General features: G+C 40.4%; 1 protein-coding gene across 8 annotated transcripts in view; it reads right to left on the bottom strand.

The window, feature by feature from the left end:
• Positions 1 to 27731, bottom strand: part of RBFOX1 (RNA binding fox-1 homolog 1) — a 967082-nt gene that overhangs the window by 602097 nt on the left and 337254 nt on the right. Inside the window, exon 1 of one of the 8 annotated variants that reach the window (XM_068244649.1) lies at positions 15196 to 15330. The exons of the other annotated variants lie outside the window; for them this stretch is intronic. The gene's annotated coding sequence lies outside the window, so the exon portion shown is untranslated. Of the gene's footprint in view, positions 1 to 15195; positions 15331 to 27731 lie in introns of those variants that run through there. 8 annotated transcript variants of the gene reach the window in all.

Here is a 27731-nt window from a genome sequence, read left to right as displayed (position 1 = left end):
CAGAAGAAGGTTAGGCTGTGGCAATAGGAAAGGGTTAATATAGAGCAGAGGATGTTAAGGTTAGGAATTTGCATGCTATGACAATTTCAATCTGATGGTTGGCTACGGGTAGCCAAACGATGGGAAAGAAACCATAAGCCAAAAGCCCATTAAATAGCTGCACTCCCATACTGGGGGCCTAATGAACATCGCTGAGATCACTTATATATACACAAGTGCTTCATCAGATCCCTTCATAGGAGCTAAACCAGTAATGGATTATGTACATATTGTTGGCAAAGGAGCAATATTGGGTTGATTTTTGCGTAAGTATGCTATAAATAAATACATCCATTATGTTGGTACTGCTGCAATGTGAGATCTGAGCATGGAAAAACTTTATTAATAATTACAACTATTCATGGGAATCATATCAATAATCCACAGGCTACGCTGAATATAACTATTAGTATAGAGATGCAGGTCATAAAAAGTCATCCACCACCCTTGCAAAATTCCAACAGAATAAACAAAGATCCTGAAAGAAGTGAAGTTCCGCTCAATGTTCCGCACAGAATTGTGGCCTTTATTGAACACGAAATGTAGAAAAACACACAGCACTACATGTTCACTGACATGTTTCGGACGCACACTGGTCCTTAATCATAGTTACATGATGACTATGATTAAGGACCAGTGTGTGTCCGAAACATGTCAGTGAACATGTAGTGCTGTGTGTTTTTTCATGTTCAATAAAGGCCACAATTCTGTGCGGAACATTGAGCGGAACTTCACTTCTTTCAGGATCTGTCTATTGGGGATTGAGGCACCTGGTTCCAGCCCTGTTCCTAGCAAAAGGTAGAGCGGACATCACCTTGAACCAGAATAAGCAAAGCCTAGGCCTCAACCAGTAATGAGAAATCCTTATGCTTTATCAGCCAAAATGTAACTGGACTAGCATGGTGTTTTAAGTCAGGTAGCCTTGTCTCAAGAGCATCACTTAAAAAAAGGACTACCTGGCTCAAAATGTAGTAGCCAAGGTAATGTAGTCAGCTTCATTTTACCTAATAAAGCAATAGGAATGCTCCTTAACCACTTGAGGGCTCAGCCTTTACCCCCCCTTAAAGGACCAGCGTGTTTTTTTATGATCTGTGCTGGGTGGGCTCTGCAGCCCCCAGCACAGATCAGGTTGCAGGCAGAGCGATCAGATCGCCCCCCTTTTTCCCCCCTATGGGGATGATGTGCAGGGGGGGGTCTGATCGCTCCTGCCTGCCTGGGTGTTGTGGGGGGGGCACCTCAAAGCCCTTCTCCACGGCAAAATCCCCCCCCTCCCTCTCACCCCTGGTGATCGGGGCTGCACAGGACGCTATCCGTCCTGTGCAGCCTGTCACAGGCTGTCCTCTGTCACATGGCTGTGATCCCTGGCCTCTGATTGGCCGGGGATCGCTGATCTGCCTTACAGCGCCGTTCAATGTAAACAAAGGAGACAAACGTATCCTGCGTTTACATTTAGTCTGCGAGCCGCGATCAGCGGCTCGCAGGCTATTCACGGAGACCCGCTCTGTGATCTAACAGGAAATGGCCGCTCGCGCGAGCAGCCTTTCCTGATTAATTAGGGAGGCACCTGGCGATGCAGATGTGCATCGCTGGTCCTCCAGCTACCACTTTGCCGCCGCACGGTATGAGTGTGCGGTCGGCAAGTGGTTAAGGTGGACATACACTTAAGGTGCCAATATTTTCCTCAGATGCAAAATAATTTGATCAGATTTTTACAATCAAATTGTACAAAAATCATGCAGTATGTGGAGATAATTGGTGTGAAATGATTCTATGGTCAATTGGAATACAGAATTTTGACGTTCGGAATGTTGGACTTTACAATTGTATCTGAAGAGTGAAAGTGCCCTAATCAACCTGTTTACGGGAGCAACCAATTATTACCTTCTGTTTACTTACAAGTCCACAAATCTGATTGAATGACCGCATCTGAGGATAATATGGCCACCAGATATGACCATCAGATAGATCCCTGTTAGATCAAATCTGATCGAAGAGGGATTTATTACTGCCACACACTAGCGATTGATTTTTAATAGATTTTAGCAGGAATTCTAACCAGAGCATTGCACTATTGGGCCTTCGATCTGCCGCCACTGCCAATCCAGTGCGATTGACTGATTTGATCTATTTTGGCTGAAAATCGATCAGACAATAAATCAGGCTGCCCATAGCATTGATTTCTAGCAGAGATGATCAGAGTGATTGACTCTGCCGGAAATAGTTTGACAAATCAATGAGTGTATGGTCATTTTTACTGGTTAATGTCCAGGCCTTGTTTTTTGTGTTGTACCGCTATTCAAAGCACACATAGCAAGTATTACTTCTATACAACCACTATATGCTATAGGGAACCCATTAGCTGCAAAAATTCTTTATAAATTCCATTGTCTACCTAATTCATACTATGTTCTCCCAACTTTCAGACTGCCAGCTTAACTGAGTCCAGTCCCTTTTCTTCTTCTATGTCATAGCTTGACATTTTATGTATGCAGGTTCGTCCTTAGCGCCTAATAATTATTGTATTGTATAATAATAATATTTTAATTTATCCTTTAACCTATTAGCAGCTTCTAACAAAATGTTTAGTTTGAAAGCTGCTTGTGCAGTGCTAGCCTTTGTCGGCATTTCTTACAACCAAATTAGTGAGTGGTAGTAAGCAGTTATAGTTACCTGTTCCAGACAGCTTCTTCTCTTCCTCCACCGGTGGCTCTGAACTTCCAGCAGATCTTCAGGGTCCTGATCACATTCAGGAGACTGTGTCAGCATTATAGTGCCACCCGGTGGTGGAAGAGGGGCAATAGAAGAGATGTAAGAGTCTATTGAATCACCCCTCTCCTACCACCAGGTGGCGCTGTAATGCTAACATGGTCTTCTGGATCCTGATTACATTTATATTATGTGTTTGAAACTGAGAAGACATGTTGGGAGTTTGTCGCCGCCTCGGTAGAGGAAGAAGAATCCAATCCAGCCGACTGGATAGGTATGTATGAGAGCTTACTGCCACACTCTACCCTTCTGCCACATACCCTGCCGAGCCTGCCAGGCTGGGGAAAGCACACTTCACCCACGGCACAAAAAATTCAGCCCTGCAGCCAAATAAAGTTTTATTTTATTTGGCTGCTAAAGTTTTAAAATAGCCTTGCAGGTTGTTGTTAAAATGCTGATGTTAAATCGCTAGATACGTTTTGTAGCCAAACAATCTGAACGCAGGAGGGAACAGAGAAGATACATAAGTATGAACAGGTCAGATAGACTGCTTAGTTGTAAAGCAGGCATCTCTGATACCAAGATCTAAAACATGTATTGATTGGAAGAATGGTGCCTTCAGTATCTTACAAGCTTTGACGCCGCAACACCTATCCCTGCTGGCAGGGGAGGTTTGAAAAGTCGGGAGCACTTGGAGTGAATGGTTCTTAGCCACATGCACACAAGAGAGAGCTGCTGTTGCAGCATCCTTACAATGCCAAAGCCAGAAGCAGAATGAAGCCAGTGAGAGAGTGGATGCTATTTATCACAGCTGTGCACACAGTCAGACTGAACAGGAAATACAAAGGAATATTTACGCATCTCCTGTTTTTTTCCCATGCTTTAAAAGAACATTAGGTATATTTCAAAACTTATGGTCACACACTGGGGGCTTCTGAAAACATGCCTTCACAATACTAGAAGGCTGGCAGCAAGCACAAACATTAAATACAAGAAGTTGCTATGGCAACTGGAGTTAGAAGGTAAAATCTCAGAAACAACAAAATATGGGTTTAGAATAAATACTTATGCTTCTAATGTTGTCAGGGTCATGTATAAATAATCTTGCTTTCTGCAGGAATGCTCAAAAGTTATACCGCGCTGCCCTCGGTCTACACAGGTGTGGTGGCTTAAAAGAACACGGATGTTTTCATAGCTTTCCCTGATTAGAGATTCAAAATAAACAGGTGCCTCGCACTGGATGGATTTAGTTAAATTGCTTCCCTTTTATTCCCAGAAACAAATGTACGGCCAAAGAGGAATTCATGCAGCATAGATCAGTCAGACATTGACAGTGCATCAGACTTTGACAAGCTGCTTGGTGCTGTTTAAAGTCTAAGTTAGGCCTTGGCCCATCAAGGCCATGGCTATTGAATTATTGACAGCCTCTCAGAGTGGTGCAAAGGGAAAAAGTGCTACAGTCTCAGTTCAATAAAGATGAAATGGAAACAGTCTCTGAAGCTTACTTTAGCACGTTAAAGGGGTTTTAATGGGCTAGTTAAAAATTCAATAAAAGAATGCATTAGACTGATTAGATTTAAACGGAAGATGGAAACACAAACTTTCTATAAGTACTGCACTAAGCCAAAAAGTTGTGCGTTCAAGGAACTCTCTGGATTGTTTGTATGAAAAAAGATCTGATTTAATGGAGGTGCACACTTACAGAGAAAAGGAGGCTGCCATTTGTAAGCTGCTTCTTAAAAATGCTACTTTTGTAGCTGTTATGCTAGCAATCTGCCCTTAAAGGACACCTGAAAGGAGAGCGATATGGGAGCTGCCGTACTTATTTCCTTTTAAGCAATACCAGTTGCCTGGCTGTCCTGCTGATCCTCTACAGGGGCAAACCCAGGATCTTAAAGGGGGGATTCCTGAAAGGTCTCCCTCAGCCACGCACAACACAGTATAATAATATAGTAGGACATCATGCTGGGTAGTGGGTACACAATGCAATTTACCGTCCGACTGACAGGATCTAACAATTATTTCCTAAATGTCTGATCTGCTCCTGATCGACAAGGGGATCAATCAGGAGCAGTTTAGATACAGATAATAATGAGGACAGCCAACATGACTCTGTTAAGTTCCCCAGAGCTGCTCTATGCTCTGTACACACACTGCTGCTACATACAAAGTGAATTGTAGCAAGGAAAGAAAGGGCTGTGATCTGCAGAATGCCTCCAGATATTCTGGTGTCTCAACTCTCTGGTGTCCCCAGACACTGCACCGGCCCTGGTCTGAGGGGGGATTCTGGGCAGCTGTATCCCAGCCCCCCTGCATTTGCCTTTGCACTGCTTCTTATAACTCTAGCCATAGACCCTGAACAATCATGCAGATCAGATGTTTGACTGGATTTGCAGCATGCATGTTTCAGGTTTCAGGTGTGAAGATATGTAAAAATGTATGTATGCAGCTGCAATTGCAAACCAGTAATACAATAACCCTTCAGCAATCCTGACTGGGATTTGATATGACCCAGGTGATGGTAACTAGTAATACCCTGATAGCACATCCTTTTACAGATAAGCTGGGACTTTATTTGTTGGACTACCTATGATATAATCCCAGACAGTGTGGGCACCAGCATGATGTGGAAGGGGCTTTTCACACTTGTCTAATTGGTCAGTGATTGGCCAATCGTGGCTGGAACAAACATCCAATTTTGATTGGCCAATGATTGGCCAATTTTACCACTCACACATAGTATTAGAACACAGTTTGTCCCCAGAATTCCAAATTGGTTGGCCCTCATACTACATGGAGGTAGTAAAATTGACCAATCATTGGCTATTCAAAATTTGAATTTTGTACCAGGCTTTAATCACTGACTTAGCTAAATACTCCTTTGTTCAGATCAATGAGGCTTCCTCTAAATTATGGTACACACCTTCAATTTCGATTTTCAATCATTGACAAACATTACCACCTCCATGTTGTATGAGAGCTTGCCTACACAGACTATTCATAGTATTCAAAATCTGACCTTCACACTACATGGAGTTGATAAACTTTACCAACTATTGGTCAATCTAAATTGAAGGCGTGTGCCAAGTTTAAATGAAACAGAATAGGACAAAACTTCTGTTTATTTGTTGGGAAAATTAGCTGGGGAAGGTTTTTTCTTTTTCTTTCAGTAGCCCATTATCACACATTATCGCCTTCATAAAAGTGACCAGATAAGTCTACCTGTCACATATGGATGTGCTCACATAAATACATAACTTATAAACATATACTGTATGTATGGATTATAGACATACAAACATGTATGTGTATGCAGATATACTGTGGAAGAAAGACTTCTAAATGTACAGCTAACCTATCATGCCAGGTGTAGGGCAATTGCCATAATAACCATTAACCTTATATAATATAATTGTATATGTTTATTAAAGTGAACCCGAGGTGAGGGTGATATGGGGGCTGCCATATTTATTTTCTTGTAAACAATACCAGTTGCCTGGCAGCTCTGTTGATCTTCTGGCATACGTAGAGTCAAAACCCTGGAACAAGCATATGGCTAATCCAGTGAAACCAGTCAGCTGAGTCAAAGTACCTGAGCTGCATATGCTTGTTTGGGGCATATGGCTAAAAGTATTAGAGGCAGAGGATCAGCAGGGCTGCCAGGCAACTGGAATTGTTTAAAAGGAAATAAATATGGCAGCCTCCATATCACTCTCACCTCAGGTTCCCTTTAACCATTTTTTCCCATAAGCTTCCTACCTGGAGTGTGGTATATCGACAAAATGAACCACTGAACCCCAAACCCGTCACTAATAAAATAGCTGTGTTTGGTTTTAGCATATTCATTAAATGTACTATCTGTGAATGTTTGTGGTTTTTTTTTTTATTGCAGTTGTACTTCACGTGCCGAGCTGTTACATGCACATAATAACCAACTCATGTATTGTATTATTTTCATATAATGCTGACAATGTACTGAAAGAATTTTCAGGCAGAGTGAGTCTTTGCCTCAGGCGCTGGAAGATAAAATGACTTGCCCAAGGTCACAAAGAACTTGGGACGTAGGAAACAAGCCAGGCATTCCGGCTTCACATTCTGTCACAGTACATGTTGCTTTCTACACAGCTTTTCCCCTTTCCCTTGTAGAGGTATACAGCGTATAGCCCCCGTATGGGCTTTCTGGGGAGGATTTTCTCAAAATAAAATCATCATTTCCCATGAACAGGTTTTATACAGTGAGTTTCATGTGTTGCCAAGAATCTTGAAACAGTTCTATATGATGTGGATTGTGCCTTCTACCTAAACTGTGTAGACCCTGATGCATTAAATGTTTCTCATGAGTTTTCCCTTCTTATCTTATCTCACTTCATCTATACAATACAGTAAACAAAAACGCTATAAAATAGGGTGCCCTAGAGTAACTAAACGTCTGATGTTGCTTTCTTCATCTTGTTGTTTGTACTCATTTACTTTTGAGTGCCAAAAAGTACCGAGCACTTATTCAATGAACTACTCTTTACTACCTCTACTTAAAGTGGAATAAAACTCTGATATAACGTTCAATAAAAATGTGTTTTCCTATTTTTTATTACCCATATAGTTACCATATCATTTTTGTGCATAAGTAATATTGCCTATTTACAAATGACAAATTCCCAAAGTACAGTTTATCTGCTCTGAAAGCTGCCATTGAATTTTCTTGCATAGCTGCTGTATTTATATATTAAAATCTATCTAGTGATCACACTTTTACAGCAGAGAGAGCTTATTTTCAGCACAGCTAGGAATGTAGCAGACATGCTACATTCCTAGGAATGTAGCATGTCTGGATACAAGGAATGCAAACAAAAAATAATTAAATTGATTCACTAAGCTGCCCTACCAAAGCAGCACAGCTTAAATTGAGCAGCGCAAGTTAAAAATCCTGTGCGCACGCTACTCACGGTAGTGCTTCGTAGCATGCGCTGCTAACTTATGCGAGCTCCTTTGAAGGCAAGCCCACTCCTTTAATCCCACCCTGAGCCCAGTCGGGTCCAGTGGCTTTGTAGGACATGATCCCCGCACTTTGATTGGCCCATCAGGCTGCCTGTCATGTGACAGACAATCTTCCCCTGTTAAAAGTTGCTCTGGTGCTAATGTTAAGGACAAGATACTTAACATTGTAGTAAGGCGCTAGATGCTCCTTAACATTGGAGTAGGTGAATATAGTGAAATGTGGGGGACTTACTGTGGAACCTGGTATCCCCCCCCCCCTCCAATAATAAAGATTTAAAGAGGAATGGACACTGCATCAGTAGCATAAGATGTTCTGTATCTAGGGAGAAGGTTGCATGATTCGTGCTGAGACAATTTTATTTTGGCATATGCAGAATTAATTAAGGTAATTTTATGTTTTTAATTGTAACTGAGCTTCAACCCTCTCAGAATACGTAAGGCACCGACAGCAAATGCCAAGAATAGAAATAAAAAAAAAACATAAAAATATTCTTAATTGAAATAAACAAATGTTTTCTATTTCTTAAGCATTTTGATATCACGGCCAACTCATTGCTATAAAGAAAATCATGACAATGTTATATTTGTGACTACTAAAAAGAGAAAGCTTCATAATTTTGCATCAGTGTATTCACATGAATAAATTCTAGTCTTTAGTATAAGTTCTTTTCTTCTTCAAATTTATACCTGCCAAGCTTTAGTTGCATTTAAATAACTAATGTCAGATAAGCAACATTCTGGAAGTCCCATGTTAGAACTATAATTTAAAATACAATGAGGCAAGCATCAACTGTCGCATTGACATGCACAAAAATATTCCATGTGGACTTATAAAGTGCATCCTAAAAGCTTCACAGAAGCGCGTTCCTTAAAATAAAGTGAATTTTCAAGAGTAGCTTATTTTAAAGTCATTTGTCTAATATGACCCATCCTCATTTTTCGTATTCTTTAAATCATTTCCATCGTGCCGCTTTCTGTCAAATCAAAACGAATATCTAACAGGGCAACTAAAATGCTCATTTTTTTTCTTTCGACTGGATTATATTCGCTACGTCAAGCATTATAAGTACATCAAATATGCTTCTCGCAGACATAACAGTAGTGCTAATCTCTGGACCAAAATTCAGAACACAGCTTAGCCCTATCCAGCTTGAGTCATTTCCAACTGATTTGACTTCCTCTAATTATAGCGTTTATGTAATAAAAAGCCATTTGTATGTTGCAATGAAGCATTTTCATTGCAGATACACAGAAATGTGCTGAGTTTCTACTTTCGAGCTGATTAAGAAAATGGTCCTCTCTGGCTCAGAATCTAATTAGAAAATCACACTGCTCAGGAATCACCAATCCTTGAACATTAAAATCACAGTGTCCTCTTTCCTGAGTTGAAATAATTTCCCCAAGCAGGGCACCACAGGGCCACTGTTGCCCAATTAAGATTTGAATTAGAAGCAATTTCCATATTTGTGTATATTAGGCTGTGATCTTTTCCAGCCAGACACTTCATCTAGGAATAAGGATATCATTAAACAGATGATTACAATTTAGGCTGGGGCATTGCCTAGGTATGACTGCTACATTTTACAAATGTCACTCGGACCTTTTTTTTTTATTAGTCTTGATTTGATCACTTACAAACTACCCGGAAGAATGCATTAAAATTCTCATTGGAGTTTATATTTTTAGTTATTTCGTGAGTGACAATTTTATGATTATAGCGACTTAATTTTATACCCTGGCTGGAAAGTGCTGATATGGCAGTAAAGAGATCTTGTGTACTTTCATGTCATTATTTCATGGCATCTATATTACAAAGGAGAGATTTTTTTTTTCATTACAAGACTGCTTTATTGAATGCACACTTTAAATTATGAATTCAAAGCCTAGAGATAGCCACAGTTCTTAATATTGCATTTTATGGTTTTACCCAAATGTTCCTTTTTTTGTGTTAGCCATGGCAGCTAAAACTCCTGTTTTTAAATTATGGATATGCGACCTAAAGCAGCCCAATGGCAGGTGTTCAAAGCAAGCTATGTGAACAGGTCCACTGGTTAGCTGGGCATCATCATGTTGGCTCTCCAGCTCACCTCAAGACTGCTGGTATGTTCCTTTAAGTTTGTGCCTTCCCCTTTAGGGGTGTGTGTTAACTTTGAGTGATGTCACAATGGTTTAAATGTTGTTGTGCTCACAAGTGGAGGGCTAGCATTTGATAATGGCCTTGGTTGACCAGAACATCATGCTGTTGTAGCTCTGGTACTGTTATGCAATAAAGCAGTATTGCCATGATAAATCCAGGTGGAGCCCTGGGTCAATTACTTTTCAAGTGGACTTTTCGCCACTAAGGGTCAGAGGTACCTTGTTTGGCTACCTGGTGGGTATACTTAGATTATCCATAGGTTGAGCGTGTGGTGATGTTCTATACTGTATACGCTCAACATGCATGGATCAGGGCTCAGCCACTTCTCTCTCAGGAGGTTATTGTTCTACATCTCTGTAATCCAATGGAGAGGATCTAATTGAAAGAACTTACAGTATATTTGTAATTAACTAATACAAAGGCTAAAAGAGAAAAGGTTAAGTGTGAATTTGGAGATTAAAGAAAAAACGTAAGAAGGTACCAATTGTGAGAATGTGATAGAACTGAAAATGACAAAGCATGGGTTAATGAATCTCCTAGTGATCTATTTAACCCAATGTTTCCATCTGGAAAAGATCTAATTTTTGAACAATCTATTGATAAAAAAATGACTGTGTATTGCGGTATATATTAATTGAGCAGGCAGGGAAGAGAGGGGGTTTGATGGTCATATAGCTTTTTAGTGCATCAACACTGACGCAGACAGCAGTCTCGACTAACATTTGACCGGATTCTTGCTGAAATCTGATGAAGATTGAGTGAGGCAAGGTGGTACATCAATCACAACTACCGGGATCAGTGGGATGATTTCTGATCAGGGGGTGATAAATTGCTTATTGCAAAAAGGGTGTGTGCATCAAAAGTGATAAATTGCTTACTGGATCAGGTCACTACCAACCTATGCTGGATTATCTTAAAACGTTATTGCAACATTGGATAAAAACGGAGTCCGCACATTCTGAAATGTACAAAAGTCCATAAAGCTTTATTAGGCAACAGGGTTTTGATTAAGGATGCTTTATTGCATGTACCTGCTGTGGCTTAATAATGCTTTTTGGACCTTTCTACATCTCAGAGTGTGTAAATTTTGTTTTTATCCAACTCCTTCTCCAAATTTGAGCCCAGCACTTCTGATTTAAGTTAATAAGGTTGAGCTATATTCTTTTCCTTACATACATGGGTATTGTAACATTGGTAGATCAGTGGTGTGATGGATAGCACTCTCGCCTTGCAGGTCCTGGGTTCTTATCTAAGTTAGGGTACTATCTGCACAGAGTTTGTATGTTCTCCCGGTGTCTGCATGGGTTTCTTATGGCCACTCTGATTTCCTCCCACATCCTACAACATACAGGTAATTTTATTGGCTTAACTCTAAAAAATTGGCCATAGACTACAATTGGCCTTAGACTACAATGGATATATGACTGTGATAGGGATAAGATTGTGAGCCCCTGTGATGATCAGTTAGTAACAAAACAGTATAGTACAGAAGATGTTGGCACTGTATAAATACAAAATGATAATAATATCACAGCTCACAGTGCCCTCCCTAAAACATTAAAGTTTGTCTGCCACACTATAGTACATGACAGCACAGATATACATTACCGCTATGAGGTCATTACATCACAACCCAAGAACAACATACAAACCTTTATGTGCATAGAAGCATGGTCATCTAACTTGGACATTGAAGGACACGCAAAAGATACACACTGGTGAAAATGTGCCTAGTCTCCAAACAGATTGGTCACCTCATAGGGAAAGATGTCGGAGCAGGTAGTCTTTATTCTCTTATAGACACATTGGCCAATATGCAATTCCCTTTTTCTCCTGTGTTTTCTCCTAGGTGATAATTTTTCATCTTCTTTTTAAAATAGCTTTCAAGCACTTTTCAACTAAAAAAAGTACTGAGAAGTAAGTACCAGGGATGGTCGTAGTCAGCCAACTTCGGTACGATGGAAATACGCGTAGTTTTACGCAATTACGCTTCACCAAACTACGGCTTCGAAAACAAATATTCGCTTCGTATGCATTTCGTAGAATACGCGTTAAAATACGCAATTACGCGTAGTGGGAAGCGTAGTGTATGCGGATACTTATGCCCGTATGCAGAAAATTGTACGCATTAATTTCTTTAGAAAGGCATATACTGGTAACCCTTCTATGCGTACATTCCCCTTTCCAATGCGTAAATTTGTATGCATACAATCGCATGCGGAAAATTAGCCGCAAGTAACGCATTCGTAGTTCACTACGCAATACACATGTTAACTACGCATAGTGGGCGTAATCTACGCGTAGCGGTACTTCGCTACGCGTAAATACGTAAGCGTAGGTTTGAAACTTCGCCTATGAACTACGATGCGTAGATGCGAACTACGATGCGTAAATTCGCACTGGCGTAGTTTCTGCTCATCCCTGGTAAGTACAAAAGTACTATCAAAATTATTTTTAGTATTTTCTTGCTTGCTGGTGGCTTAGCAGGCATTTTATTGACAAATTTAAAAAATATCACCTAGGAGAAAACTCAGGTGAAAAAGTGAATTGCATATGGCCCATTGGGCCATATGCAATTCACTTTTTCTCCTGAGTTATCTCCTAGGTGATATTTACACAACTTGTCATAAAATGCATTTTAAGCCACAAGCAAGTAAGAAAATACTCAAAATACATTTGATAGTACTTTTTCAACAATGTTTGGGTAATTTTTCAATTGTAAAATGCTGAAAAGTTAATTTAAACAGAAGATGAAAATTATCTCCTAGGAGATAACTCAGGTGAAAAAGTGAATTGCATATGGGCCATCGAGGGGGAACATACTGAGTGGTGATATTTCCCCTTAAGGTAGAATATCTTCTTAACATTTCAAATTGAATGCTAATGATTTCAGGGAACCAGTGTAGAGAATGACACAGAGGCCCATATGCAATTCCCTTTTTCACCTAAGTTTTCTCCTAGGAGATAATTTTTCATGTTCTACTTAAATTAACTTTCCAGTACTTCTCAACTGCAAAAGTACTGAAAAGTAGGTGAAAAAGTAATGTAAAAATTATTTTGAGTATTTTATTGCTTTCTGGTGGCTTAAAAGGCATTTTATTGACAAGTTTAAAAATATCACCTAGGAGAAAACTCAGGAGAAAAAGTTAATTGCGTTTGGGCCAGAGAATCAGAATAATCAATCTGGTAAAGGAGGGCTGGGGGAGCTGTGATAGCCTCTGAAATTGTTCAGTATACCCCCAAGGAAAACTGTCTGATACAGAATCATATGCCTTAAGGACAAGGAATGCTTGATAGCAAAACTGAACTATGCCAAGACACTCTTGAATGGATGCTGTCTCCTCAAAGTCAACACATTCAGTCTCAAAAACACTTGTTTGCTTCATAGCTTGATAAAATGACTGTGTACTGCAGTGCTAGCTCCCATCAACCCAAAATATCCTGTTAAACTCAACAGTTTGTCTACCCCTTCAATCCAGGTTGTCCAGGGCCATGCATGTCTTTTTAAATGAATACTATACAATTGAATCTTGCACTCTGGTGTACTAAGATTTCAAAGCAAGTTACAATGTTCTTTTCCTAAAGATGGATGATACAAATAACTAAAAATAACTGAACAGCTGGAAAAAGTCTGATGAAAACTGATCCATGACTACTGATTTAATGTGCGCTTTATTTTAAGGTTGAAAGCTTTCTATGCTGCTTGCTTTTACCTCTTGGTCACTCGATTTCTTTCATTACTCTGTAAACAGCATCAATCTAGGTCCACTGTCACAGTGTTAATTTTACAAAAGGCAATAAGTCGCTTTCTTAATTTCCTAGTAATTCCACCTGCAGAATCAATATCAGTCAAAAGATTTTCTATTATGTAACATTTAGAGCTGAATCCATTATTTATGATCTTTAGGAAATAAAGCTCTACAGCCATGCTTGCAATTTCAACTGTTTATGGACCAGAATGCTTAATAAAACTGATGCAGCCATAAAAACATTTCACAGTTTGCCTTATAATTCATAAATATATTCTAAGTTTGTTCGATAGTGGTACCTTTCAGAAAAGAAAACATATAGTGTTTATGGCTTCTAGTAAAAATTAAATTGGCCAGTTCATTCATATAGCTTTTAAACAAAATCATTCCTATTCTTAAATGACTGTGTAGAATCTTCAGGACTATTACTTAGCTGACAATATTTTTGAGTGTATCAGTTATTCATAAATCACCTATTTACTTTTAATGCAGCATGATTCTGCTTCATTGCTTGCCAATACAAATGGCCTTCTCATTGGCTCTTGGCCTTCAACTCATATCATGTTACCACCACCAATAACTGCAAAATATACATCTACATACAATTCTTAGGAAGTAGAGTAAAGAGGCCAGTCAAAGAGCACCTGCCAGCATTGATCATATTTGCCAATTAGCAGAGCAGTACAAACTTGTACTGCTCATTGCATTGAACGTAAATGTTTTTGCACACAGGAAATGCTTTCAAATGTTCTATTATGTGTCTATTAAGAGTACATACTTGTATTTTAGTTAAGGGAGTTAAATCCCACTTTAACTGACTACCTCACATTGTTGGTAAGTAAATAAAAACTCCCTACCAGTTCATTGGGAAGTTTTGACTGGCTATTTGCAGACTCACTGATCAAAGGCAAGCTCTACTGTGAATTTCAGGAAAAGCAATGTTAAATATTAGTAATTGGCCATTGACTATAACTTTCTTTTTGTCTCGGAGTTTTTGTTTTGTTTTGTTTTTTCAGTACTGATGCATCAGCTGTGAATGGACCATTCTCTTCTCTATAGGAACAGGGGAATTCATGTTCACTCACAGATATTTTCAAGGAATCTTGAAAATCTCCGAAATGAAGAGCACTAATTACTGCCAAATCTGAGCTCTTGTTAATTGCACATTTGACAACTTCTAGCTCATCTGACTGCTGCTAACAATTTCTGGATCTGCTGTATTGCTATCTGAAAATAGGTTTTGAAATGAAGAAAAATGAAGTAATGCTCATCCAATTATATCTGCATTTTTATCTTTGTAAAGCTATAACTGGTCGGCATATGTTACTGATTCTTTGACTGCATGATGAGTGCGTCCAATGCAGATGGAATGTGGGCTTTGACAATTAAATAGGAGAAGCTATATTAGAGCTCTAGTTATTGTGTTATTTAGTTTGCAAATCTGTATTTGTACAGATACCATCTTTTTACTTATAGAAACGGCATTTTTTTGTTGACATGCACAGTGTAGTTAGGTATTATAAGTAAGATTATTAACATGTTGGACAACTTGATGAACTTTAAAGTTACCTTGCCAAATCTGTAAATTCTGAATGGTCTCTACACCTGGTTAACTTCGTGACTAAGCAAGATTCTTGTACAGCCTTTTGTGTAATTAAATTTTACATGTTTCCGATTCACTATCCAAGTGAATATTGATAGACAGGTGTTTAAACCATATACCTAACCAGATGATTAGCAGTTAAAATTCATAACTGCCTATTCTTAATGGTAATAGGTAGTTTAATAAACCTATAGTGTAGTGGAAAATGTATGTTGTTCAAAATCCAATTTCCAAAAAGAGAAGGCATACGCGGTCCATTCCCTAAAACAATCCTTTTAGCACTTACAAATGTAAAACAACACCATGTCAAAAAGTTGTCCCACATACTTTGAAAACTTTAGAAAAAATAGATATTTTGGGGGTTTTTTGTTTGTTTTATCAGGTATAGTCACTACAGGTAGTCCCCAACTTATGAACACTTAACTTATGAACGCCCTGACAATGTGAACAACCTGAAAATGTAAAATGTGATTCTGTCGGAACAAGTGAAACATTATTTTTCCAAAAAGACCTTGCAGTTAATGATAAAATCATTTAAGAAAAAATCAAGGAACACATTTTTTTAAACTATTAAAATGACATTTTGCTGCACTACAATGAGGGCACAGGGGACAGAGGTGACACAATGGGGGGACAAAAGGGGGCACTGAAGGCCTTGGGGAACAAAGTTGACATAGAGGGAGAAACTGGAGGCATGGGGGGGGGGCAAAAGTACAGGGGGCAGTGTTTCAAACTTATGGACAGTTTCAGGTTAAGAACTAACCTACAGCCCCCATCTTGTTTGTTAACTGGACACTACCTGTATTTTGAAGTTATGTGTCTTACACCATTCTTAATGAAGTAAATGTGGGGCACATTTTGGTTCCTGAAGATGATGCTTTGGAAGCAAGAGAAATGTGAAGATGTATGGCATCTGATCTGAGTGACAAGTACCAGATTGTGATGGCTAGATAATTAGGTCAAAGCAAAATGACATGTCTTGTGATGTTTGCTGGCATGCAACGGCAGTGGCTAGTACCTTCCAAGTCTCGTCCAAGGATGGACCACCAATGAACCAGTTAAATGGTCATGGGTTCACAAGGCTTAATGATCTGAGTTGGGAACAAAGGCTAGGCTGTCTAGTTTGATTCCACAGAGGATTTGTTAATGATGAGAAAAAAGCTGTCAGGAAATACAATACAGTTTGTCTTGCAGCATATTGGATTGCATACCACAGACTAGCTAGAGTGCCCATGCTTACCCCTGTCCTTAGTTGATAGTGCCTACAATGGGAATCACTAAGATCAGAGTAGGACCATGAAAGTTAGAATAGGACCATGAAGTGGCTGGATAGTGTAATGGTTAAGGGCTCTGCCTCTGATGTAGGAGTCCTGGGTTCAAATCCTGGCTCTTCCTACTCAGTAAGCCAGCACCTATTCAGTAAGGAGTTCATTGGGCAAGTCTCCCTAACACTGCTACTGCCTACTGAGTGCGCTCTAGTGGCTGCCTCGCAAGCGCTTTGAGTCCGACAGGAGAAAGGCGCTATACAAAAAAAGGAATTATTATTATTATTATTATGAAGCAATGGAAGAAGGTGGTCTAGTGTGACATACTTTGTTACTTTGACTTTACCTGTCTAAGGATATTCTCTTACAGTAGAGGAATAAAATAATCTTCGGTCTACATTTTAGTGGCAGATACCCCAAGCCACCTCTAGAAGTATGCCTCAATAGGTTAGAGCTGGTTTTGCAGTACCAGTACCAAGAAAACTCGGTCAATGGGTTTTAATGATCTGACTGAGTTTACACAAACCCTTTTCACACTCTGTTCCATTTTGCAAAAATGTGGTATGCAGCTAATATGGTTCTGCATATAGTGCAATAGTGTGCCGTCCTAATCTGCCTTTCATTTATCTCCCTTCTCTGCATTTTCATGCTGTAAGAAAAGCAGAACATTTAAATATCTATTTTAAATTACCTAGCATGTCCTACAGACAATCAGATCCATTTGAAATATCAAATACTAGGCAATTATAGAACATCTATAGGCACCTGGAGGGACAGTCTTTTATGGGAGAAATATGGGTGTGCAATTAATAACCAACTGCTCTAGGCATTTGATTTACAAAGTATAAAAGGTAGTACATCAGTTTGACAGTCAGGAGACAAACAAAAGCCGATCAGCAGTGGCAAATTCCACATTCCATTCACTACAGGTGTCCTTTAAGCCATAAAGTGCAGACTCAACAAGAGATGAATGCAGCCAAGGACACCAGACTTGCGGTTCATTATAAACAGATAAGTGAAAATAAACCTTTGCCATTGTTCCATTATTTGATTTGCTATTCAGCAGCCCAATAATGAGAGTATCTTATTGAGTGGGTGACCTGTAACTTAGGTTATAACCAGTCATGCATTTATCTCAAAGACAGAGCTGCATAACTTACACCCGAAGCAAGACAGAGGGGACTTAGTTCACAGCGCAGATGTCACACAGTGTCACAGTTAATACAGAAACATATGTATCAATAATCTAGTTTAACACACTGGTAATTGAATGAAGTGCAGTTTTGATCCAATAGTGGAGAGAACCACGATAAATCATTATTTGTTTTTAGACAGCATGCATTCTATGGTACAAAAGTATCAAGAAACTGGAAGGCACAAAGGAAGCTGAAGTCAAAACATATATACTAATATACAGCATTTGAGGTTAGTAAAAATTAAAGACAATTTGCATGCACCAACAATCCTATACTGTTCATATATGGTATAGGATTGGTCTACTCCAAACAGAAATCACCAATCATTCACATGTAAAACAGCTAAAAAAAATTGGGACCTGCTAAATAGTGGGCGACGGGTCTTCCCACTATGTGGACTGCGGCTACTCAATAACTCAATCGGGTGGTTTACACCATGCCAAAATTAGCGTGCAGCATAATGCTTGGACATCGTATGTATATATATATATATATATATATATATATATATATATATATATATATATATATACACTATATATATTCCACAAGATGACATTGATTAGGGCTTAGTGGGGTAAATTCACAAATAAAAAGTTAAACATGTGCAGTTAGCGAATGTTAAGATTACTTGAATTTTCAAAATTTATTAAGCGACTTATGCAAATTGTGCAATGCCGTTTATACATGCACCTCATAAGTTGCATGTTTATCAAACAACATAAGTGGTGCAGGTATATGGCGCGTTATGCAATTTGCATAAGCTGCTACGTAAATTGCTTAAATGCCAGTAAACTTAATATGCGCTATCTGCACACTTTAAGATTAAATGTCTTTAGTGAATCAACCTCTAAATAGCAATAATATCTGTAGTTTAAACCTATTGAAATATTTTTTCCTTTGTTAAACAATGCCATGGGACACCTGTATAGACGTTACACTTTCACCTGAGATGATCATTTTTACAAGCAACAAAAATGTAACATTTGTATGTAGCTGAAGACCCAGTACATAGCTTAGAGTTTGGATATCAAAAACAATTGTTCATAATCCCCATACAATTATGCCACTGAGCTGTCTGGCAAGTAACCTATTGTGCTGTATGGAAGGGAGGAGAGGGGGAGCAGAAGCAGGCTATAACAGGAAATAACAACAGCTGAGCTTAGTTTTCCAAAATGTCTGAATGGCAATGACATTGGTGGATGTTGGGGAAAAACTGTACACATTGGAGAAGCATCCAAAATGATCACAAATCATAAACCTTAAAGGTAACCTGAAGCGATAGATATGGAGGCTGCCATATTTATTTCCTTTTAAACAATACCAGTTGCCTTGCTGTCCTCCTGATCTTTTTGATCAGTAGTGTCTGAATAACACACATGAAACAAGTATGCAGCTTATCTTGTCAGATTTTTTTGTCAGAAGCATCTGATCTTCATGCTTGTTCAGGGTCTATGGCTAAAAGTATTACAGGACAGTCAGGTAACTGGTACTGTTTAAAAGGAAATGAATATGGCAGCCTCCATGTCCCGCTCACTTCGGGTTCCCTTTAAGAAAGAGTGGCAGGTGGCTTGATTGACAGATACAAACATAATAAAGTCACCTTGAGGAAAAATAGCAATCTTTTAGAAGGAACTTGGTTTTCCTTGCTAGCCCAGCTAGAGCTCGAGAGATCCCTTCTCCTAGTCTATTTAAACAAGCAACATATGTAGGGGCAGAAAAACAAGTTTTAACTGATCTTTCAAAGCAGAGCCTAAGGGAAGAGGGCACATAAAAATGAATAGCAAAAACTTATACAAATTTGTGACATACTTTTGTTTAATGTACCATAGGAGCCTATTTCAAGCACTGGTGAGGGACAAGTAATTGTATTGCATACATTTGCCTTTCTTTTATGCTATCTCATTGTAGTCATTTAAAGGTAATGACCTTGGAGCACTTGTGGGATTTGGGGGGCTGTACCTAGATCTCACTTTCCAAGGAGTCAATTATTCCACTTACACTCAGATACAGATGAGACCATAAAGGCAGGGAATTAAAGTAGAACTAAAGTGAAATTAAAGGAGAATGGATATGGAGGCTGCCTTATTTATTTCCTTTAAAGAATGCAGATTGTTTGGCTTTGCTTCTGAGCCTCTGCCTCTAATACTCTTAGCCATAGATCCCGAACAAGCATGCAAATCAGGTGCTCTGACTGAAGTCTGACTGGATTAGCTGCATGCTTTTTTCAGGTTTTTGATTCAAACACTACTGCAGTCCAAGAGATCAGCAGGACTGCCAGGCAACTGGTATTGTTTAAGAGGAAATAAATATGTCAGCCTCCAAATCTCTCTCACGTAATTCATCCTTAAAAGCTGATGGGTACAAACACTACCTTATAACAACCGATCACATTTCAGTGTACCAGCTTTAAATAAACACAGAATTTGCATGCTCCTCCTGTTTTAAAAGAAAGTGACATAATAATATCTAGAGGCGAAAGAAACTGAGCCAAGAAAAGTTAACATCTGCCGGTGGATTTAGCAGCAGAGAGGCAGCTAGTTAAAAAGTAACTGTAATAACATATAGTAGAATGTAGAATATTATTCAGGATTCCCACATGTACACTAATTATCCTGGTTTCAGTATCAGAAACACTTCTCTTTATATATAGTAGTATATTGGTATGTAAACCCACCCTCCTAGTGATGCTTAGCCTAGGTCATGATGTCACAAAGCCTTCTCCTCTTGGTGCACTTTGGGAGACCAGGGCCCATGTGCAATTAACTTTCTCTACTGAGTTATCTCCTAGGAGATCATTTCCATATTCTATTTAAAATAACTTTTTAAGCATTTTACAACTGAAAAAAGCATCTAAAAGTTGGTGAAAAGTACTGTCAAAATTATCCTGACTATTTTCTTGCTTGCTGGTGGTTTAAAAGGCACTTTATGGCAAGGTGTGAAAGTATAACTAAGGAGAAAACTCAGAATTGCATATGGGCCCAGAGTCCTTATTCAATTCACTTTACCCCATTGTCCCCTCCTAGTAGATACTTTTTCATCTTCTGTTTAAAGAGAATCTGTAAAAAAAAAGTGCTGGTATGGGATACTTACCTCGGGAGGGGAAAGCCTCTGGATCCTAATGAGGCTTCCCCGTCCTCATCCTTCCCTCCATTCCAGTGCTGCCTGTCAGTTGCTGAAGATCCACTGGGGCTCCAGGATCATAACAATCATGTGTGAGCCTCGTGCAGGTGCAGTAACAGTTTTTCTTCGGGCTCAGGGGGAAATAGCCGAGCTCGATCGAATCTGCTCTACTGTGCAGGCGTAGATGCCACGCTCCTGCACAGTGTAGTGGATCTGATAGCCTCTGCTATTTCCACCTGAGGCAGAAGGAAAAAATGCTACTGCACCTGTGCGAGGCTCCCACCGGATTGTTATGATCCAGGAGCCCAGCACCTGAAACGGAGGGACGGAGGAGGATAGAGGAAGCCTCATTAGGATCCAGAGGCTTCCCGTTTCCAAGAATCCTAATTTCCCCTTTCCAAGGTAAGTACCACATAGGGGCAATTTTTCTTACAGAACCTCTTTAAAATAATTTTTCGGTGCTCTGCAATTAAAAACATGCCAATAGCAGGTGAAAAAGTACTTTCTTGCTTGCTGATAGCTTATCTGGCATTTTATTGATAAGATGCACAAATATCACCTAGGAGAAAACATAGGTGAAAAAGTGAATTGAATCTCAGGGGTTGTTTCTGCACTAACAAACATTCCCCAATAACGCACCTTGCCAGCAGTAAAAATGTCACCTTCCATGACAAACTGATTAACATTAAGAATGTAAATCAGAGTGAGGCAAGATTTTACTATAGACAAACACTGACTGTACAATATAAGCAATTTTATTTATTAGGCTAAATTCAGTAAAGCTACTCCCTAATTAATTAGCAACCGAAGGCTTTAATTGGATCATTTTACTTCCCTCGGTCAGTTGAGATATGTATTTTAGGAGATTTTTCTTTTTCTCATCACTGTTTCTCTTTGTGCTATATTGGTCATTAAAACAAATGAATGCCAGTTACGGGATGGTGAAATGCCTGTTCAGAAATCAGTGTGAATGAGGTGATTGCCTCCAAACCAATATGCAGCATCTGAGTTAGACAATGACAGCTGCTGTCACACAGGAATAGGCCTTGCTGAGAGACTTCAGCACAATGAATGGAACAGGAAACAGGGTACCATTGTGACTTGGGGGGCAGGGGCAGTCTTAGTTCTGTGTCTGGATGAAGGTAGCAGCTGCTCCATTAACCTTAGGATGGATTCACTTAAAATTAGCATAGCCCAGATGAAAATAACTGAATTCTTAAATGGGAATCCCTGCTTTAGGTGACTTATGTGTGGTACCCTGAAGTCATCAAATGTAGTATTGATGAGTTCATGTACTGTCTTGTTCTAGCCCATATTTTGATGTGATACACTGATTTTAGTTATTGTCATTTAGGTACAGAGTACCTGTTTTTCCAGTGTTTTATCTCTTTCTCGCGAAGCCATATGGTAACACGTCTGTTTTTCCACATATATTACGGATATCTATGTCAGTCTGCCAGTATAATGCAAGCTGTCAAAGAAGTATTTCATTTATTATGTGCTTGGATCATCTAGTTGCTTTCCATTTACAACGATTGGCTTATGGTTTCAATCAGAATTCAATTTACATTTGAAGGTTTAAAATCAGCCAGCGCTGCTCCTTGGAAGGAAATAAAATATATTAAAACTGAGTGATTTAAGTTCATGGCTTTAGATAGCAAAATTAAAGTTAGCCTTGTAATCCAACTCTTCCATTATTACGCCTTTGGAAATGTGCAAATATATTGTGCAGCTCCGAAGAGTCGGGCGAAACTGAGAATAAAAACATAACAGTTTCTAAATGCAGACTGGTTGGTAATGCTGGGCTGGATTATTTTAATTGACAGGCCCGTCTAACGTGGCACAGAAAAAGCAATGAAGATATAGAAAATGCAATAACAAAGCAGTCAGATTTTTTTTTCTTTAAAGTGGACCTGACTCATGTACAAGACACAAGAAAATCACAGATATATATCAATGCTGCAACAAGAACTCCTTTATGTTTTCAATGTGGAAAGATTGAACACTCTCCAAGCCAAGGAATTGAGAACTAAGGCCTTCTTTAAAACAGGAGGAACTTCATATTGCACCAATTTACTGCTCAACAGATTAACGCCTTGATGTGGGACTTTACGCTAACCTTTTGGTACTGCCTTGAAGATATTGGGGGCACCCTTGGGAACCTTCAAGTTAGGGAGACGGTCTCAATGATTCCTTATATGCTACAGTTACATTTAAAATGGGTTAGTGTGGCACAGTGTGATTTGGGTGGGGTTTGGGTGGGCGTTGAGAAGGGGAAGGGAAACTTTTGTATGTGACATCTCTGTCATACTCATGCTCATTGGATTGAAATGTTATGTACCGCAAAATCCAAATAAAAATTGTTTTAAAAGAAAAAAACACAGATTAATCCACCCTGTTTGTGTTTAGAGTGAAGAGCCTGTCTAATTCCCCCTCGTCTTCAAGTAGTCTAGTCACAAATGTAATTTGATCTCTCGTCTGTGTCAGCACAGAAGTTTGTCAGTCCTCCGCAGACACAGCTAATTTGTAAATACAGAATGTTAACCCTTTGGCTGCTTCCTTGAAAGCAGGAAGTAGACACACTGCAGATTTATTGCAGGAGTTATGTGAGCAAATACATGTTTTTCTGTAAAGGCTATTATGCTATCTTTTAAAGCAGAGAGAAAGTTCTGAGTTCAGGTCCAATTTAAGAAGGACAATAGCAAATAACATTCAAGTGTTCACAGCTAAGGGTGTCTGCTTCTTTGGCTTTCTTAAATACTTGTCTGCGCAACCATTATAATGTTTATTTTCTACATACTTTCAAATGTGTAGTCACAATATTTAAAAGTCGCTTCTAAAACTTTTTGCATGACATGCAGTTTTCCTACGCGTAAGTTAAATCCATTCAAAAGGTAATATTGCAAAAGAGCCACGGACCAGTAGAAATTATTGTTTATGCCTGTGGATCCGTAGGCTGCTTTCCTACCAAGACGTTGTGTTTTAGGGGACATTAAGGTTGCATAACGTGCCCCCAACGCAACGCGTGATGGTGTTGAAGTTGGACGTCAGATTGAGCCACGTTATGCGGCTCTTGAAGCAGCCGCTCCAGGTTAGTGATAGGAAGTCCGGATCTTTTTAAGGATTCAGATCATGCGAATCGGATCATTGAAAAGATCCGGATCTTTGAACCAAATCATTTGAATCATTTTACTAGGGAAGCAGACTGGGGGTGAAATGACTAGCAGGACAGGACTTTCCCTGCACTGTACATTCTGTATGTTCCTGTTTCTTCCAGACAGACATCCACTGTGAACCGAATCTTTCATTGTGATGATCCGGATGATTCGACTCATAAAATAGATCCGGATCAAATGGACGATTTGTTCATGATCCAGACAACACTACGAGTCCCACCACGAGTCACCACAGTGCAGTGAATATTAATTAGCCATGTGGCTAGTCACTGAACATGTGCAAACAATATAACACAGCTCTATAGGGGTATAACGTACAGCATGCTGCACTTATATTTAACATGCAGCCAGGGCCGGCCTTAGGTTTCACAGCGCCCTGAGCGAAACCTGATTTTGGTGCCCCCCCCCCCCCCCCCCCATTCATCCTCTTCACGCGCGCACACATACGTAGGCAGATCCCCCCTTTATTATATAAAGGCAGATTCCCCCCTTTAGTGTATGTATAGGCTAGGCTTGCAGATCCTCTTTTAGTGTATATAGGCAGATCCAAGACTGACTATGGTAGGATTAGCTTGTGAGTTTCGCTGAGGACAGCCAGTGACATGACTATGTACTCTGTAATGTGCTGCAGAAGATGTCAGTGCTATATAAATGCATAATAACAATATGGTAGGACATTAGACTATGACTATGGTGGGGATTAGATTGTGAGCTCCTCTGAGGACAGTCAGTGACATGACTATGTACTATGTAAAGTGCTGCAGGAGAGGTCAGTGCTATAGAAATACATAATAATAATAATAATAATAATAATAATAATAATATGGTAGGACATTAGACTATGACTATGGTAGGATTAGATTGTGAGCTCCTCTGAGGACAGTGACATGACTATGTACTCTGTAAAGTGCTGCAGAAGATGCCAGTGCTGTGTAAATAAATGATAAATGGTAGTACATTGGGCTATGACTATGTCAGAACAGCACGGCCGCGTAGTGGTTAGCACTCTCGGCTTGCAGCGCTGGGTCCCTGATTCAAATGCCAGTCAGGCCAACATATGCATGGAGTTTGTATGCCCCCCCCCCACCCCGTCTGCGTGGGTTTCCTCTGGGCACTCTGGATTCCTCCTACATCCCAAAAACATACAGATAAGTTAATTAGCTTTCCCCTAAATTGGCCCTAGACAGGAATACATCTACTACACTGATAGATACATAGACAGTCCGTGACATGACTATGTACTCTGTAAAGTGCTGCAGAAGATGTCAGTGCTATATAAATACATCATAATAATATGGGAGGACATTAGACTATGACTATGGTAGGATTAGACTGTGAGCTCCTCAGAGGACAGTCAGTGACATGACTATGTACTCTGTAAAGTGCTGCAGTAGATCATGTCAGTGTTATATAAATGAATGATAATAATAATAATATGGTAGGACATTATAGGGATGCACATAGACTTAGGCAAAGAAGGTGGCCGGGGGGGAGGGGGGGGGGAAGCATGGAAGGTGGGCACAGGGGGGATGCATGGAAGGTGGGCACAGGGGGAATACATGGAAGGTGGTCACAGGGAACGCATGGAAGGTGGGCACAGGGGACGCATGGAAGGTGGGCACAGGGGACGCATGGAAGGTGGGCACAGGGGATGCATGGAAGGTGGGCAGAGGGGGGCTGCATGGAAGGTGGGCACAGGGGCGCTGCATGGAAGGTGGGCACAGGGGACGCATGGAGAAGGTGGGCACAGGGGGGCTGCATGGAGAAGGTGGGCACAGGGGGCTGCATGAGAAGGTGGGCACAGCACAGCATGCAAGAAAGGTAGGCAGAGTAGGATGCCAGGAGAGTAGTCACACAGAGAGATGCACAGGGAGAGAGGGTGAACACAGGATAGAGACAGAGATGGACACAAGACTAGAGATCAAATGACAGAAATAGGAAGCCAGAATATATCACCTCCTCCCTCTCTGGCTGAGTGTCCCTCAGTTTGGCTGTGTCTCTGCTCCCACCTCCATGTACGGCTTGCAGGCTAGTATCTAGTTGTTATCTGTCTCCGATCTCCCCCTCCGTGTACAGCTGCTGGCTGGGTCTGCCTGCGTCTCTGATCTTCCTCTCTCCTCCTGGTACAGCTCCTAGTCCTCGTCTCCCTCCACTGCTCCTCACTCCTCTTAGTACAAATTTCGCGCCGCAGTAGCTGCTGAACGCTGACACGCATCACGCAGCTGAAGAGACATCAAGAAGGGAGGAAGCGGGAGGAAGCAGGAGGAGGGGTAGTCGGGGCACTGGTCCTTCTACTGCTAATCAGCAGCTCAGTGTTGACAAACACTTTGTACGAACTTGGGCGGAGCTACCACCAAAGATGGACCTGCCAGAGCCCGCAGCCAGTATTAGCCAGAACGGCAGGAGCGCCCCTGGGAGCTGGCGCCCTGAGCGACCGCTCTGGTCGCTCAGGTCAAAGGCCGGCCGTGCGTGCAGCGTTATACCCTAACGCAACGTGGGCACTGTGAACAGCACATTGATTTTACAGAGCTGTGAGTTAGGCTGCGGTACTGGCTGCTGTAACGTGGGACTTTAACGTCCCACTGTGAAACCAGCCTTATGCTATACTGGTTAAGGGCCCTTATTTAATTAACTTTTTCACCTAAGTGATATTATTTTCACACTTTATCAATAAAATGCCCTTTAAACCATCAGTGAGAAAGAAAATGCTCAGAATAACTTTGATTTTTTTTTCACCTACTTTTTTGGTACTATTTCAGTGGCAGAGTGCTGAAAGTTATTTTAACCTCCTTGGCGGTCTGATTCTTTCCAGATTTTAGGGTCTAAAAGCGGTGCAATTTTTTTTCACTCTTTCAGACCCTAAAACCTGGAAAAAAATCATTCTGGCAGGGAGATCTGCAGCAAAATAAAAAAAAAATGTACCTTCCTGGGCTCCTGTGCTGCAGTTTTCTCTTTGCCCACAAGATGGCGCTAATATACATATAAACAAACTTCTCTATATTACTCTAATATAGAGAAGTTCGTTTTCAATATTAGCCCCGCCCCCGATGACATCACGCTGCCACCACCGCTCTGCTGCCACCACCACGGCTGCGCTGCTCCAACTGGCTGCCGGGTCCTCGGAAGAATAGCGGGGACATGGGGGATCCCGGTGGCCAGGGAAAGACCCCACACTGCCGGGGAGAAAGGCTGGAGTCCCGCTGCGCAGCGAGATCGCGCGCGGGACTCCACAACTACAAGTAAAGCTCTGCAATGCCTACCCCGACCTGAGCTCGGGATCACCGCTAATAGCTTATTTTTTCTACCCCGAGCTCAGCTCGGGAAAACCGGCAAGGAGGTTAAACAAAAGATGAAAAATGATCTCTTAGGAGCGAACTTAGGAAAACAAGTGAATTGAATAAAGGCCACAGAGTCATAGCATTGCACCCCAGATGCCTACCAGGAGAAGAAAGTTAGCTGTAGACATGCACAAGCACACATACACATGCTGACTTAAGGGCAGGTTGTTCAGAACTATAGCTAATTTCCTACTCATTTGCTACAATGTATACCTTTGGAGCTGGCAGTAAATCTAATTCATAAGCTGTGTTGCCTGGTACTGCCAGACAGAAGGTACTTCAAGTTGTTTAACAGCATAAATCAGCTCAAAGCTGCTTTTGTGGACCCAGGGGCCTTGAATCCAGGACACCGGTTCATACTGTGAACTGTGGGAGACGGGAATTACCAAAGCATGCAATCCTGG

This window comes from Hyperolius riggenbachi, chromosome 7 (assembly GCF_040937935.1).
Source record: "Hyperolius riggenbachi isolate aHypRig1 chromosome 7, aHypRig1.pri, whole genome shotgun sequence".
NCBI classification, from domain to species: domain Eukaryota; kingdom Metazoa; phylum Chordata; class Amphibia; order Anura; family Hyperoliidae; genus Hyperolius; species Hyperolius riggenbachi.
This window is presented reverse-complemented; position numbering and strand designations above follow the sequence as displayed.